The sequence below is a fragment of the Ochotona curzoniae genome, unplaced genomic scaffold (genome assembly GCF_017591425.1).
Source record: "Ochotona curzoniae isolate NIBS_2020 unplaced genomic scaffold, NIBS_Ocur_1.0 patch133, whole genome shotgun sequence".
NCBI classification, from domain to species: domain Eukaryota; kingdom Metazoa; phylum Chordata; class Mammalia; order Lagomorpha; family Ochotonidae; genus Ochotona; species Ochotona curzoniae.
This window is the reverse complement of record NW_024466677.1, coordinates 350,243-366,846: the sequence shown is the minus strand read 5'-3', so window position 1 is coordinate 366,846 and position 16,604 is coordinate 350,243. Positions and strand designations below refer to the sequence as shown.

Here is a 16,604-nt window from a genome sequence, read left to right as displayed (position 1 = left end):
AAGGAAAGAGCTTAGTACAGAATGGCACTCACCATGTACCCATTGGACAAGCTCAGCTTTAACCCCAACCACAAAAGATGCTTCTGCAGGGACCCATGATTTTACAAATGCAGCATGCAGCCCATACTGCAGGCTTCTATTGCACCAGAAGGCCTGAGTCACAGACGGGCCACTGCGAAGAGCCAGGGAAGAACCCCAAGGACATGTTAATGGGAAGGTGGCGTCCATGACCAGCTCATAGCTTCAGCACACACAAGGGAAAGGAGGACACGGGATCTGGCAGACAGCTGACAAAATGCTAGGAGCTTCATAGTGCTTACTTACAGTTAGACCAACCATACCTGAATTAGTTTCAAGCTAGTCTCAGTTATCCCCTCAGTGTTTTGGCACGTGATTCACCAGGAGCCTGCCTTTCATGACCTCCACTCCTCTTCGCCTCACTGATTGGCTCAGAAATGGCACCTGAAGCAAGGCCAATCAATGAGCACCCTGCCCTGGAAGGTTTTTCTGAGTTAATGGTTGGGATCCACCAATCTCCAGCTGAGGTTAAGAGCTCCTGACCCAACCCATTCTCCAGACCTTTCTACCTAACAGTTGCTGGAAAAGAAAAGATAGGGAACACAAGCCTCTCATGGCAGGTCAGGCATCCCCAAGGTAAAGTCCACCTCCGCCATTTGCAGAACATGAGACTCAAGAATACCCTGTTCTAATGGACTTTGTTCAGGGTGGGTTCCTGATAACCATCATCACCAACTACTAGCTGTATATCCAGTCTCTCAATGGGGGGGAGGGGCACAGGGAAAAGAATCTGTCAACATTTTCTTTAAAAACAAGAAAAAGTACATTTATTTGAAAGCCAAAGTTAGAGAAAGAGGGAAAGAAAGACCTTCCATCCACTGGTTCACTATCCAAATGGCAACAACCATCAGGGGTAAGCCAGCAGCCAGGGCTTCCTCTGGGTCTCCCATGCGGGTAGAGAAGCCCAAGCACTAGGGCCATCTTCCACTGCTTCCCAGGTGCACTAGTGAGGAGCTGGTTCAGAAATGCAGTAATCACAATTTCAACCAGCATCCATGAGATGACGGTGTTGCAGGGGGTAGTTTAACCCTTTTTGCCACAATGTCTGTGAGGTTTTTAAAGAGAATGCAGGGATTCAGAGAACAAGTGAAGAAATGCGATGGTTCTCAAAGACTACTAGGGTCTCTCTTCTTAATCTGTTTACCATTTTGTAGTCATAGCCCCAAAAACATATCTTGTCCCTTTCTAAAAAGACGATCATATGCAACTCCCCCGCCGTTGATGCCACAGTTATCGTCTTCTTCAAATTTCTGACACATGAGGCAAAATGGGCCAAGACTCACTCAAGGTCACACAACCAGTTTCTAGCCAGAATAAGACAAGGACTCCAGGGCTCCCTGGGCCTGAGCCCAGGACTCATTCCTCCTGCCCTGGAATTTAAAGTTCCTATGAAATCCAAACATAATTATATAGCAAGCCTAACGCTGTTTCTCACGAAATCTAACAGAAAAATATACTGTCTCTCAGAAGCCTCACAAGCGAGCCTTGGCCAAAGACAAAAACTAGGGCTGACCATCTAAGACAGGAGGAGAAGGACAAAGAGGTTTGTAGATAATAAACCCACTTCCATCCCAAACTGCCAGTGGTGCTGTTCTTTTCTTTGCATGAAAACCTTGAGGTCTGGAACTGCAGACCTCTGGAGGACATCCTCCAAGCTCTTTTCTGGAGGGTTCAGTTGAAGGGCCTCAAAGGACAGACCACTGTCCAATTGGAATATGTTAGCTGGTTTATACAAAACTGCTCAGAGCAGAAATGCATATTCTTTGAACTAGACTTCAACTCTATATTCAAATGCATCAACTTACACTAAGATTAACACACAGCATCCCATTCTTCCCAATAACAAGAACAGTGTTACATTCTCTGTTCCTATCCAGGAAGCAGCCTAGGTCTTCGCAAAGGGAAGACGGTTATGCAGGTGTATTTCCAATGGTGTACCTTGGGAGAGGTAAACCTTTAGAACAACCCGGTCTTGTTGTGGTCTCTCAACATGAGCACTTCTTTTAACCGTCAAAGAGAATGTGAAAGCCTGCAATTCATGCAAATTCTGCATCAACAGAATCTCGCCCAGTTGGTCCCCAAGATCTTCTAGGTACTGATGTCTGACCAGATCATACCCAGTGGCCTGTGGGCTGCACTTCAGTCAGCATGGCAAGACAATCCAGTCTGTGGAGATCCTATCCAGTGTGTGGCCAACAGCAGGTCTGACACACAGCGCTTCCCACAGCCTGGATTATGGTCAAATTTCATGTAATAATGTTTCTGTTCTCCCTGAAAATGTGTTATTAGAAGGTAAGCGTATCTTACAACTGATGATGTATTGGAATTTAGAAAATGTGGTGCTGCAAAAATACATTCTCATGGCCCTTGAGTCATATGTGTATCTATGTAGCTACCTCTTACCTTCATGCCCTGACATGAAACAAATAGTAACTGTCTTAGCCTGGTATTGATGCAGAAGACCATTTGCAATGCACCCCAAGGACTGCGAGTAACCTCCTAGACAGTGGGTGAATCAAGCTAGGAAGAACAACCCTGTATCCAGGTGGCCCACCTGACCCTCACAGAAACTGCTGCTTAACTACAGCCTGTAGGAGAAGACAGGAAACTGGGAGATCAATAGCTTCAGGGGCTGACCCAGCAAGGAGGTAGCTAGCTCAGAGTGAAAACCAAACCCTGTGGGAGCCACAGGGCTCTATCCTGTACACATGTACAATAGGGCTCTACCTTACATCATTAGCACAAAATCCCAAAGCTGCAAGTGAGGAAGCCAGACAGGGCGAGCCAGGAAGCAGATCAACTATTTCCACTCCAGGAGACAAATCTGGAACTCTCCCTAACATCTCCTCACCTCGTGCATGAGTACATGGGACAAGGTCTCCAGCTTACAGAAGAGACTTTTTCATCTCTGCCCTTGACCCTGGCCCATACTGACAGGATATCACATCTCATACTGCTAACTAAACAGGCCTTCCATGTCCTCACGTGATCACTGACTCCTGAACGCCACACAGGCCACACTAGATTCTAGAAGAAACAGCTGGTCCCAGAGTAGTTACAGTACCTGAAGACCAGAGCACTCTGCTGGGTCCAGCTTCCCAGCTTGCAATTCCCTAAGTCAGGGAGCCAGGTGAGACTTGACTTTGCCTTGGGCAAAATGGGAGGATTCCACCAGCATTTCCACAGTGCCTTTGGGTCACACCAAAGTGGAAATTTAATTTCATCAATGGTCAACGGAGGTAACAGTGGCAGTGGACAACTGTGACTGCCTGGCTTACTCCTCCACGAGAAGTCTGAACTAGAGAACTAGACACTTATTCTTAAGCCGGCGGGGGAGGCGGGAATCTCTGGGCCCATCTCAAGACAAGAAATCTCACATGAAGGAATGACAAAATATTTTCCCAGGCCCTCAGCTGCTTCATTAATACTCGCCTTATTTGGGGAAAAAGAAAATCAGCTGAAGCATCCGTGGTACTTTTATGTGCCATGAACTGGCAGTGTTTTGGAACAAAAAACAATTTTTGCACAGGGTACTTATGGCATCATTATCGCATTTTCCAAGCCCAGCTGCAGTGCATGCCAAGGAAAGCCGGGAGGCGCGGGAGCAGCAGGACTTTGGGCCATGGCAGGGCCCAAACAAGGGAGCTTTAGAAGAAACCTTGCTGCGAGTGCGCATTTACAGCAACCTGACCCACACGCACGTGCCTTATAAAAGTGTTACAGGTAGGCATACTTATGTCATCTATTTAATGTTCTTTAACATCCGTGCTTACTTGGGTTTCATACAATTTATTAAGTCTTCAGTCTCTGGCCTGCAGAAAACAGAAAAATAGAAGCAGATGTGTGCCTCCTGCCCCCTTTCAAATGTTCACCAGTCTTCCTGCTTGGAAATGCCTCTGCGGTCACTCTTCAGGGCCTACCCTTGCCTGGCCCTCCTGCCCTTCCTCCCTGCCACCCACCCCAAGGAGGCTGGCTCCTCACAGGCTCTGGGGTCCTTGCAGCTGCCTAGAACCCAGGAACAGGCAGCTCTGGCAAGGAAAGGCTGCTGCTTGTTTAGAAGGCTCCAGCTGGCAGTCAGCTACATAGGCCCCCTGGCAAGACCTTCTCAAAGAGGCCCAAGAGGCTCCCCCCTGGCTCCTGGGAGTGCCCCAGTCCTTTCGACCACAGGAGCCCCCAGCCTTTGAGCAACCCCCGAAACCTGTCCAGTGACATATCACCCATCCACCCTACAGAGCACCCACTCACCTGCGCACCCACACCCTCACACCCATCCTCCCGACTCCATCTTTCCTGTGCTTGGTCCTGCAGTCTAATATTTACCAAATCTCTTGGCACCTTTCCCTTTTTCTAAATAAACTCTTTCACTGCTCTTTTCTTGGCTCCTTTTCCTATTTCTTATTCACCCCCCAGTGTCCCTTGGGTGAGCCTCAGAAGGGGTCTCGCCAGACAAGTCAGGAGGGGAGGGGGAACAGGATGCCGGAGGATTAGACAGCCCACGTCACCCCTGCCAAGTCTCCTCTAGCTGCCGAACCCCATGCCCCCTTCGGTCCACAGCTCCTAGCTCACGGCTCCCTGTTCCCCCTCGCCTCTCCTTTCCCCACCCCTGGCAGCCACAGCAATCCATCCACCCACCATTGCAACAGCACAATGTCACTGCTCTGTTGTTTTGAGAAACTAAGAGGAAGCAAGGAGCCTGCTTTTTTTGGCCCAATAGAGAAGCAGCCAAACAGTAGGGTTCGGGGCTCCAAAGCCAACGGTGGCCAAGGGGGAGGTTTAGGGCAAACACAGGCATGTGCCTCTCCCGGAGCGTGCTGCTGGAGGCCGCACTGACGCTCCCAGATGCTGTCACCCCAAGTGCAAGGGACACGTGGCTCTGTGGCTCCAAAGCCTCTAGCTGCGTCCTGAGGGCTGGCTTGGGAAGGCCACCCCCAGAGAGATGGCAGGAACTGTGTAACCTCACAGCAAAAACCCTGACCTATTTGTGAGCACTGTAGAACAAAGAGGGGGAGACAGAACAGGGATGAAAGTGCACAGGCCGAGAGTTCATTCGGTGCTCTTCTCTCGCGGAAAGTGAGAACTCCGCACAGATTCTCTAACAAACTGCACTTGCAATAGAGGGGGGACCCTGCAAACAGAGGTTTTGCTCTGCCTTTATGGCTGTTCCTTTCTCAGGACAGAAGTATCACACTCAAATTATTATTCAGTGTTTTCGTAGTAAAGAGCTCAAATGAACACCCTCACCCCTTCACTTAATAAGACCCCAAAAAGTCCCTCGGGCTGGACACCCCAGGGGAACAGTAACAGACCACAGACCCCTGACCTCAAGGTCTTGGTTCAACTCCTTCCGCAGCTTAGACAACTCGGTGCCTATTAAAACACCTAATGAGCCCTTAATTGGGTTGAATTTTACCTAGATGGTAAAAACCAAACACTCCGGCTGGAAAGGCTAAACTTTCTCTTGGCCCATCTGTTCCTCCCAGCACCTGCCACCTCAGCCCTCCCTACCCCTGGCAGGAAGGGAGAGGAGAGGAATGGGAAAGGGAGAGAAAGGGAGGAGAAAGAATAAAGGAAGGGAAAAAAGTGCTATGCATGGCCCAAAGAGAACCACCCAAGAATGAAATGTGACCAGAGACAGCAAAGCCAAACCGATCCTCCCCACAAACCCTGATACATCGGGATACTGTGCAGCCATATTGCCACAGGGTTAGACTGTGGCTAAGGCCTTCCAGGGAACACCATGAGGTCTACTGTCTCATGGCTCGTGTGGACTGTGGACACGCTTGGGGAACACGGAGACAAGGTCAGGACAAGCCGGGTGCCAAGCAGCTTCCATTGGAGGAGGCTGCAAGGTGCTGTGGAAGGAGGGAGGGTGAAGGCCCGGGTGACCACCAGCGAGCTTGAGGAAGGCCATCTGATGAAGCCAACTCCAGACTCAGAGCCGTGGAACACGCCACGGGGGCCAGGCTGGGTGGGTGAGAAGCACTCATTTCCTTCCAATGCACTTCTTGCACAGCACTGCCATTTGGGCTGGACAGAAGGGCCCAGCGAGCCCAGCCATGACACACCCGTAAACTTCCACTCTTCCACGACCTTCCCTCCACCCCAGTGCAAGTTCACTCAGAGGCTTCTCCCAGCCCTTTGTTAGCAAGAAAACAGACAGCTGTGGAGTGACGGCGCTTGCCTCTTCCCTCTCATTTCTTCATGTCATGCTTCTAAAGCTCTCTTCACTTCTAAGTCACCAAAGAGATTCTTTGAGAAGCATCTTCCAGCTCTTAAGAGGGAAGAGAGTGAATATACTGAGATTCAAGTGGGCAGGTATCGCCAACTTTTAACTCTTAAGCAGCAAGTGTATCCGCCAGCTAACAAACTGGGAATTCCCTCCGTGCAGAGAAAGATCAGAACATGAACGGAACAGTTCCGGGGGAGGATCAATAACCATCAGAGGGGGAAGGGAGAAAAGGCAGACACTTATTCACTGCCCTTTCATCTCAATGGAAGAGCACATTTTCTGGGTGACACTGCCTCCGGTCTCCTGCAGCCTCATGTGAGCTAAAGTGTCCTAGGGATCTACGGCCATGACATCTTCCTACTCACAGTTATCACAGAGCCACTCAGTAATGCCCAGACGGGAGGCGGGCACCAGGGATGCCACCTTGCTGGCAGAGTGCAAGCTGTGTGCACCCTCAGGCCGCAGGAGGGCACAGGGAAGCACCTGGCCAGCGTCCCCGGTGGGACAAGAGCAGGTCTGCTCAGCGACAGTGACCATGAGAACACAGAGCTCTCGGGGTCCATGCCACCCACCGTGAGTCCTTGGGGATGGGACCAAGAAATGCCACCAGCCCCTACTCCAGCGACTGAGGGCACATGCCAACCCTGGGAAATCATGTCCCCCAAAAAGTCACCATTGGACTGTCTCCTGAGGGAAGCCACACGGAAGTGAACTTTTCTGTAGAGGGGAGGAGGCGAAACGAAGGAGATGCTTGGGAGGGGCCCGCTCAGTGCACGGGCCAAGGGCCTGAGACATGATCATGGCTTTTCTGAGACCTGAGCCTGTGAGATGCCCAAGGTATCTCCTGCCTGCTAGGCTCAAGGTCCCAGACCTCGAGGAAGGGCAGCACGAGAACCTTGAGGCAGCCGCCCTCCCCCCACACACATACCCTCTCCCCGCTCTGGCAGCTTGCCCATTTCACACCTGCCACGGGGCCCAGGCAATGTGTGGGGTTGGAGACATGAGCCTCATTCCACCGACACCCTTCCCACTGTATTTTGGGCATCCTGTGATTACACGGCATACCAATTTGCACTTCCACATCTAGAAACACAGTTTTCTGGGAAAAACATGCTCTTTTCGGTGTGGCTGGGGACTTTTGGTCATAGCTTATAATTTTGGCTAAGGAAGTGACTTCCTGTCTGACAGGAAGCAGGAGCGGAGCCGACTTTAGCCCTCTGAAACCTCTTGCTCAGAAGTTAAAAAGGGAGCGTTCTCGGAGGGGGAGACAAGCACTTATGGGGGAGTCCGGACCCAGCTCACCCCAGAGCCTGGACCCCTCCTTGAGCACGCTAAGGAAAGGGGCTGTGAGTGGAGTGTGCTGGGTCCAGACGCAGAGGGCTCCTTCTTGGCTTTTGTAAAGACCCAGGCTTTTAGACCTTCTGAGGACATAATTACCAGTGGAGTTTTGAACTTTGCCCAGATCAAAGCTGATACAGCAGGCTGTGCTGTTTGTCTCTCTTTGTCTCTCTAATCAACCAAGTTCAAGTGTGAATGGAACGCGGGTGCTCCTTCATGCCTGCGGCTCCCTCCCTCTCTGAGAAAGTTACCACCCCGGCCCCCTTTCTTGATGGGAAGCACAACAAAAATGTTGTTTATTAAACCTCCAACCAGTGGCTTTTTTCATTCTATCAAGGGCACATTTCAGAAGAACAAACATGAACGGGATTATCTACGGAAACCTAAACTTGAAATTGTTATCAAAAATCAGGCTTCCTTTCCTGGACCCGTCACATCCACACTGGATAGATAACCTACATGCCATCTTTAAAACCTGGCCACAGGCGACAGGCAAGGGCTGCTATGCACACCCACAAAGACACACCCTGCTGGCCCTCTTACATATATGTACCAGACACCCCACCTCTGCTATGGCACACCAAAATCGGAACCGAGTGACATGTAATTAAGCAGCAAGTAGCCTGTACTTTCTTATCATCTCCTGAAGTGCTGCGTGGTTTCTAAACCAACAAACAAAACTGTAGCTTTCTGCTCCCCACCTCACAAGAACCCTGCCCCGCTCCAAGCCATTTCCCAACCAGCCTTGGGCAGTAAACAGTTAATATTCCACTCTCCCCTGCTGCCTTGAAAACCAAGGAAACAATTGAGACATTGTCCAGCGAACAAGACTCCCAGGGACTGACATTTTTGTTTATGTCCCAGTTCTCAGACTGTCAATTTCCACTAGGCGCGTTAAACCCTGACCCGCACCAACACAGGCCGCCGTGAGCTGAAAGGGCTCCGCTTCATTTATTTTATTAAAGCTTCGGTGTCTGTTTTTGATTCAAACTCCAAACCTTCCCCCCAACCCTAGCCTGTTCGCCAGAAAGTTGCCTCCTAACTATGAGGCCGTGTTGCAATCCCTTCTTGGAACACAGTGCCAAGAAAAGTAACAAAATATTTTTGAATACCAGTGTTTGGGTGGTTTAGAAAAAAAGGGGGGGGGGATGGGAGCTGGGAGGTGAGGGGGGAGGACCCAAACAAGCGGCCCAGCCTTGAAAGCCGCGTGTTTTTATGGAGTCTTGAAATAGTCCCCTGAATCACACACAGGCAGTGGTGCCGCAACGCCCCAAACCTACTGTAGCTTGGAAAACATTTCAAAATCCGCAGATGTGTCCGAAAAACCCAAACTTCAGGCTCCAAAACAAGAAGAGCACATCAATATTTTCCCTCCCAACCAGAGCAGCTACCTGACAAACAGTACACACCGCAGCCCCAAAACTCCCTCCTCCCCTAGCCCAACTTCCTTTCTGCCACCCCCGCCCCACAATCCAGCCTTTGGCTGGCGGGAGTGGGGCGGTCATCAGTAATTTCGTGGGTCCCAGGCTCCTGGCACAGGACGCCTCAGGAGAGCCCAGGAAGCAGGGAGCTGCACTTCCGGTTTGCAGATTGGCAGTGGAGTGGGTGGCACCGTCTGCAGTGAGGCTCCAGGATCCACGAGGCCCAGGCATTGCTGAGAAAGAAGGAAAGGCAGCACCCCAGAGCAGGCACCTCCCATCCAACCACACTCCATGCTAGCAGCTCTTGGATTCCCACCGGCCCAAGCCCACCTCTGCCCATGAGGCACCGCATGCAGGTGCGCGCAGCTCTCTCCCCACTCAACCCTCAGCCCCAGACCCAAAATCTGGAACTTTTTCTTTTGCAAAAAAAAAAAAAAAGACACGTGGATCAAACCCCACCCCACCCTGTGCCCCTTATTCCTCAGATGAGAGGCACAGCCCCCCTATTGAAACTGACAGGGAAGCAGAAGTGCAGGGCCCGCCAATGGGCCACCCAGAGTGACGTCCACGTGAGGACTACCAAAACTGTCCACAGCCATGCGCTCTAACCTACCAGCTTCACCTCCTTTTCCTCCCTCGCCCACTCCAAAACCCGCACTCCGATCTCTCCAGGGGAGATTCTCAGTTGTTCTGGGATGAGGCCGCTCCGCCCACTTTCCCTCCTCAGTATCTCCACCCCTCAATCCTGCACCCCCCAGTTAGGGTCATCGGAGTCTGAAAATAGAGGGAGGCTTTTAGGGCCTGCATGAATGCCACAAGCCAGAAACAGCACAGCCCTCGCATGGAAGGCCCTGAGGAACCAGTTAAGGGGCTCCAGCCAGCCGTTGAGGCCCATCCTGCCAGAAGCTTCCAAAACTTCCGCTCATGTCTTTCTAGAGGAGCTAGCGCAGCTCCAGCACCTGCCCACAGTCGGATCCCACTACCCCTCAGGAGCCACTCCCGGATGGTCACACTTAACAGCCCCTGGTGGGTGGTCCCTCTTGGTCTCACAGCTTCTTCAGATGGCTGCCACCACTATCTGAAATTACCTCTGTGGGCAGAACCAGAGCGCAGGAAATGAGATCTTGGCTGTCAACCAAACCAACAGAGCACATGTCTGACTTCTTACCCAGGATGACACCACCTCCATGCTCTCTGGGCTTCTGTTTGCCCACCTGTGAAATGGACACTTGTATTCGAGGTGGCGGCACATGTGGAATCTGGCATGCGGTCATGGTATTATTTATTTCAGTCATTTATACTATATCAGCTTATTCATTTGTTTACTGGTTTGGGTCTCTCCATCCAATTGCTCCTCCCACCCCATAGGTAACAAACTTCCTGCCTGCTGATACTCTGCCAGTCTGACTCCTCACGGTAGTCAACAAATGTTTGCTGGAAGGGTGGGACAGAAAAGAAAAAAAAAAATCAAGGCAAACACCCAGTCGGGTGCCCAGCGAGCATTCTCACGCCATCCATGGCTTCCAGGCCCTCTCACCAACCGGCAGCAAGGAGCCTGGCCAAATCCAGCACCCTGTCTGCTGTGAATGTCCTGTTGACGTCAGATGCCCCACGAGCAGACCCCACCTGGGGCCCAGACTCTGTGCTGCCTGCTACACGCTTCCCAGAGTGTGGGACACAAAGTCCATACAAGCTGGGAAGGCCCTGCCCCGTGCCCCAAGGCACAGCCCTCGCCGACTACCATGAGGCAGCCTCTCCTGACCTGCCCATCTGATGTGACGATGCTTTTCCAAGTGGCAAATGAATCCTGGCAGACCAAAAGCCATTTTAAAAGTACACTTTGTAAAAAACCCTGTGCTACAGCACATTTCATTTATTAATTATGCTATGGATTAGGGATCAAAGTGGTAGAAATCTCCGTGTACTCGAAATAAATGGCTTTTGTGGTTACCTAAATCCTCGGAGTCCCCTGGAATGTAACTCCTTAGGCAAAAGCAGCTTCCAAGACTCCCCAGGCCCCACCTCCAACCCCCACCCCCAGCCACAGGGGAGGGCGATTACTCAGCATCAGACCTGCATGAGGCAATGATCTGGGCTTTTAGCCTTTTATACTTGCCTGAAATATGGAAGGGTTCCTTTTGAATTTCCCTCTTCGCTATGGGTTTGCCAGTTGTATTCCTGAATCTCAAGCCCTTCCCCTCTCCTTCCTCACCTTTCTCTGAGCCCAGAAAAACGTGGGGACTTGAGTTCCAGGTGACTGCCAACGGGATGCGAGGCTGTACTACAAAGCACGCAAATCTTCTTAGCCTGAAGACTGGGTTTGGAATCTTGGCTCTAACTACTGGCCTTGTAAATTACCTAACTTCTTAAACTGGGGTTTTCTTATCTCTAAAACAGGGATAAAAATCACCGACTTCAAGGGGGACTTGCCAGGAACACTAATGAGACAAAATATAGACAGCTCCGTCCCAGCATCGGGAGCCCAGTCACTGACAAAATGTGACCAAGAGCTGCCACTGCCCCCGCGCTTGCACATTTGCCGGAATACGTTTCTGCACTGAAAGCTGCATCTGGCTCTCAGCGGGCTGCTCTGAACCGTATTTCAACTGCAGTTTAAAACTGACCACCTGGCTTAGATTCCTACAAAAGACCGATTTCTTGAGTTGCAGCTCTCAGACAAGCCTGTTGTCCCAGCAAGGAGTGTTTGCAGATTCTCAGCTACCCAGAATCTGAACCAAAATAAAATGGTGACCAATCTGGGTGCATGAAAATATAAAACCTACATTTAAAAAATCTATTTAAACGAAGCTTTAAAACATCACGGACTAGGAGCAAGCATTTCCAAAACATAGAACAAAAATGCCAATACATACAAAACAGTTCCTAGAAATCAGTAACAGAGAACTGACTGTGAAATAAAAAAGGATTCCATTAGACAAGCCACAGAGACAACAGCCCTAAAGAAAAAGTCTTACACAGGTACCTACATGCACCTGGCCGGGATGGCTGCTGTGGTAGTCTGCAATCTTAAATAAATAAGGACCCATGAAACCCTGCTTCTACATGACCAAAAACACAGAAATGGAAATCCGTAGAATATTTGTGCAAAAGAATACTACAAAACAGTTAAAACGGATGAACAAAAGCTTGTGGCAGAATGGTATATGGAAAATAAACCAGCCAACATGAACCTTAAAAATCACTAACATTAATCATAACGTATTGTCAATCAACACACGTATGTGTCAAGGTTCCTGATACTCATACGGGAGATCCACATGGAATTCTCGGCTCCTGGCTTAAGTCTGACACAGCCCAGCTGTTGTGGACATTTGAGAAGAGAAAGTTTCTTCTCTCTCTCTCTCTCCCTTCTGAATCAATCAAAAAATTTTAGGAAAGGAAGGAACCCCTAGGTTCCTGGTGCAGCAGGGGCAACACCAGCCTAATCTGGTGTGTGAACTGCAGTGCAGGGGCAGGGTCCTGGGCTTGCCCACTTGGCAGCCATGCAGCCCTGCTCATGCCATACTGCCCTGTATGAGCTTCAGTGTCCTCATCTGGGAAACAAGAGAGCATCTTGGGGTGTTGAGAAGACTAACCCTGCCGGCTACATCAAGTACTTAGAACAGTGCTTGGAACTAAGTATGTGCTTAGCAAACATCCGACATCATCCTGGTTTGCTGCTTTCATGTCCCAACTCCTCAGTCAGCAAAACCAGGTTCCCTTTTGATGCGGAAATTCAGGGATGACGCCTGACAAACAAGGGAAAGGCCTGCAGACAGGGGCCAGTGCCAGGTGTGCAGTGTGTGAGCCTGCAGCCGCTGAGCCTCCAACACAGCACGTGACCAGGAGTCAGAGGTCCCAGCCCCTTCCCCTTTAACCCCTGTTCTGACCTCTGTGATCTCAGGCCCGGACCCAGCAGGATCCCGATAAACCACACCCTTGCTCCATATCCAGCAGGCTCAGCTTTGCCAACTGAAAACCTCCGGAGGAAATTCACATAGGCATCCAGACACCAGGGCACCGGGCCAAGTCCAGCCCTGCTGGCCTCCGGATGCGGCGCTGGCCGGCCACCCCTGGAGCCCCAGCCCACTTCCCGCAGCCCATGGCCTGCCCTCCGGCTGCCTGACAGACATCCTCCCTGCCCACTCACTCATTCCACACAGCCGTCCAAACACGCTCCAGCTCGCCCCATGTCCTTACTGCCCATCCATGGGATTTCTTTTCCAAATCGTGTTCTCAAACCCAACCACGAGACTGTTGGCAGGAGAGTGGTGCTTGCGCCTCGCGTCAGGCCCCAGCTCACAGGCATCACGGGGTAAGAGGTAGGCTCAGACGGAAGCAAAGAAAGCACCCTTCTTGCACTCAAAGTTTAGATTACAATCAAGTTTCACCCTCTTCAGCAACATGTTGATTTTTTTTTAATCCAGCCATTGTTACAAAGGCATTTATTTATTTGTTTTCATTCTATTTAAAAGGCAGAGAGATTTTTCCATGCGCTGGTTCACTCCTCATCTGCCTGCCATAGCCAGGACTGAGCCAAGAGCAATTCCATCTGGCAGTCAAATGCAGATGGCAGGGGTCCAAGTGCCCAAGCCATCACCCGCTGTAGTGGCAGGAAGTAGGATGAAAAGTGAAGGCAGCATTCTGCCAGGCAGGAGAACAGGGAATGCTGGTGCCCAAGTGGCGCCTTCACAGCTGGGCCCCACAGCTACACTGTTAAATAGACATTTGTTAACGGGAACGAAGGAGAAATGTGGAGACTACACGCGAGGTCAGAGGTCTCACGTTCAGAACTATCACAAATACAACTGTGTGTAGTAGAACTTGCAGGTGGGCCGGCTCTGCACAGCCCCCCCGCCCGAATGCCACGTTCCCAGGCCACGTCAGTCACAGGCAAAGAGACATCATGGCTGTGGGAGAGGAAGAGTGGGGCAAGGCAAGGTCACTAAGCCAGCTCAGCTCCTCAGTCGAGCTGCATTCCCTAGGGAGCAGACCTGGTTCCCGCCACTGCACCTGCCAAAGTTAGAAATGACAAACTGGAAAGACTTCTGGTCACCGTGACATCTTCAGGGACAGTGGACGAGGCTCCGCTACTTCCAGCAGAGGCTCCGTTTCTGATACTTTTCCAGAACAGTTGAACTCTTAGCACAGACGCAAAGCGGACATGACGGTGATTCTCTCCTGCCCCCTCACTCTCCTCCCTTCCTTCTCAGCAGATATTAATCCGTCAGTCCATCCAAGACCTTTCTGCAGCAGTACTGACATTGAAATCCTCAGAAACCTTCTCAACACTGCTCTAAGCAGATATCCTCTAGTCTACCATCTAGGTACAAATACTGAACTCAGCTTGGATAAAACCAGTGTAGCCCTTCAGAGTCACAGGATCTTTGATCATCAATAGGCATCTTAATGACAAAAAAAAAAAAAAGACCCAACTTGGGCAAATAAGTTGTAACAAGTCACTCAGAACTTAGCAACCTGACTCTTCAGGTTGCCTCCAATGCCTAAGCTAAGAAAGCAAAACTTCTAGAACATGCTACAGGTACACAGAGAGGACAGATGGTGCAGTCCCTCCTTAGTGACTGGGATTGCACTGTCCGAATCTCATTCAACACACTGGGCAGAATTCAGTACAATGAATACCTGAGCTTTTGCACCTGTACCAAGGAACCAAAGTTCAAATTTTAGGGTGAAAAGGCAATAGGTGAAGCAAGAGCCAGAAAAGAAAACTGAGAAACCAAAGACATGAAAACAGGAATTTCAGAATTCCCCCTGACCACAGAGGCAGGCCTGTTCTCACGTAAGCCTCCCTGTGTGACGTATCTGTGGGAGAGGACCGCTGGGGACACACCTCCCTCTTAGGGCGGCTCGGACCAGTGTGCTACAGGATCTTCAACAAGCGGGCTCCTGCTCCAGAAATGACAAAAAAAAAAAAAAAAAAAAAAAAAGAGAGAGAGAGAGAGAGAGAGGAAGAAACAATTTCCTTTTCACTAGAAAGCGAAGGCCTGGAAAGTTCTTATTCTCAGGACTCTCGCTTGTGACAGACGATCAGCTCCGGTGGGTTAAGGTCCTGGCCTTCTTTCTGGATGGCAGCAGCCTCTGTGGGCTGTCAGGTAAGATGCCACCAAGGCATTCCACCCACAGCACTTCCTTCTTTTGCAAATGAGGGTCCTGGCTGAGGGCACTTTGTACACACGTGCAGACACACGAGTGCACACGCAGAAAGGCGGTTGCCCAGAGCCCCCGATTTAGATCCTCTCTACATGGCAGAGACACAGAGACACATCCGCCCAGTGCCACTCCCACACCCTCCCAAACCCAGGGGCACCTCAGAAGGGTGGCCTGTAGGAGGACATTGTGACCCTAGTCAGCAAGCACAGGATTACGCTTGATTGGATACTATTTGCATGAGAACAACCGAATGGCCACCTTTTGCATACCTGATTGGATATCATTTGTATAAGAACAGTTGAGTGACAGCATGTGTACAAGAACACTTGGTAGAATATACAAAACAAAAGCCCAAAGGCTGTTCCCAAACACTCCTAGTCAGCCATGGCCCCTGCTGCCACCGAAACATTTCTCATAGATTTGATTTTCCACCTCTACTGCTTGGGGTCAGCTTCTCCCTGGAGTCTGAAAGAGCTGGAGGAAAACTGTAGAATAGCTCAAGTGTCCTCGAGCTGGGTCAGAGGTGGGCCCACAGACAGCACTTCCTAGCAGAGCCCCTGCATCCTGCTTGGTGGCTGCAGGCCCTGGGTCCTGTGGTCACCTGCTGTCCCCTTCACCCCACACCTGGGTCCATATGGGAGCACTGAGCAGTGTGTTGCCAGGAGTAGGGAGAGCAGCTCAGACATGGTGTGCCCCACCTCACTCCGCCCATAAGCAATCTCAGGATGGATCTGATCCCTGCCTGACCCATCCGCTATGCAGGCTGGAAAACAGAGGGGGTCCCAGTGCACTGCACTGAACAGCCTCACACCAGGGACTGGACAGACAGCACGGCCAGGCAAAGTCAGAGCTCATGCAAGGGGCATGAGCGCCAAGACAGCATCCACAGACAGCCATCCAAGCAAGAAGCAGTTTGCTCAGCACAAATGCGCTCATGCCAGCAACACAACCTGCCCAGCATGGCTACTGTCTGAGCTCTCTCCCATCCATGTGATCGGCCAGTCGGAGCTATTGAATCTCCAAGTGTCACCTTTGGATCAGGTGATTGGGTGGGCACCTATGTGCAGCTGTTCTGGGCCCCACTGTAAACTCAACGGAGGTATGTGATGGGATTTGCTGAGGGCTTCAAGAGCCCACCTCAGTGTGGCAATGAACCACAGAGACTAGGGAAAGCTGCAGCGGTGCCCAGCAGTGGGTCCTGGAGTCATGAGCCCACAGGATGGGCTTATGGGCTGAATGTGGGGCGCTACAGGAAAACAGGAGCCAGTAACCAACAGCAAGCTTAAAGCCTGGGCAACTGCTGCAACTAACCAATCTGTATGGAGAAGTTGAAGACAGAAGGACAGCTTTGGAGATGGGGGATTGTG

At 50.8% G+C, this 16,604-nt stretch overlaps 1 long non-coding RNA gene across 1 annotated transcript; it reads right to left on the bottom strand.

Moving 5' to 3' along the window:
* Positions 1-669: 669 nt before the first annotated feature.
* LOC121166355 lies at positions 670-16,008 on the bottom strand. The gene is made up of 2 exons (XR_005885402.1): positions 15,583-16,008; positions 670-714 (listed from the first exon to the last, which is right to left on the bottom strand). It is a non-coding gene; the product is annotated as an uncharacterized LOC121166355 (long non-coding RNA).
* Positions 16,009-16,604: the final 596 nt, after the last annotated feature.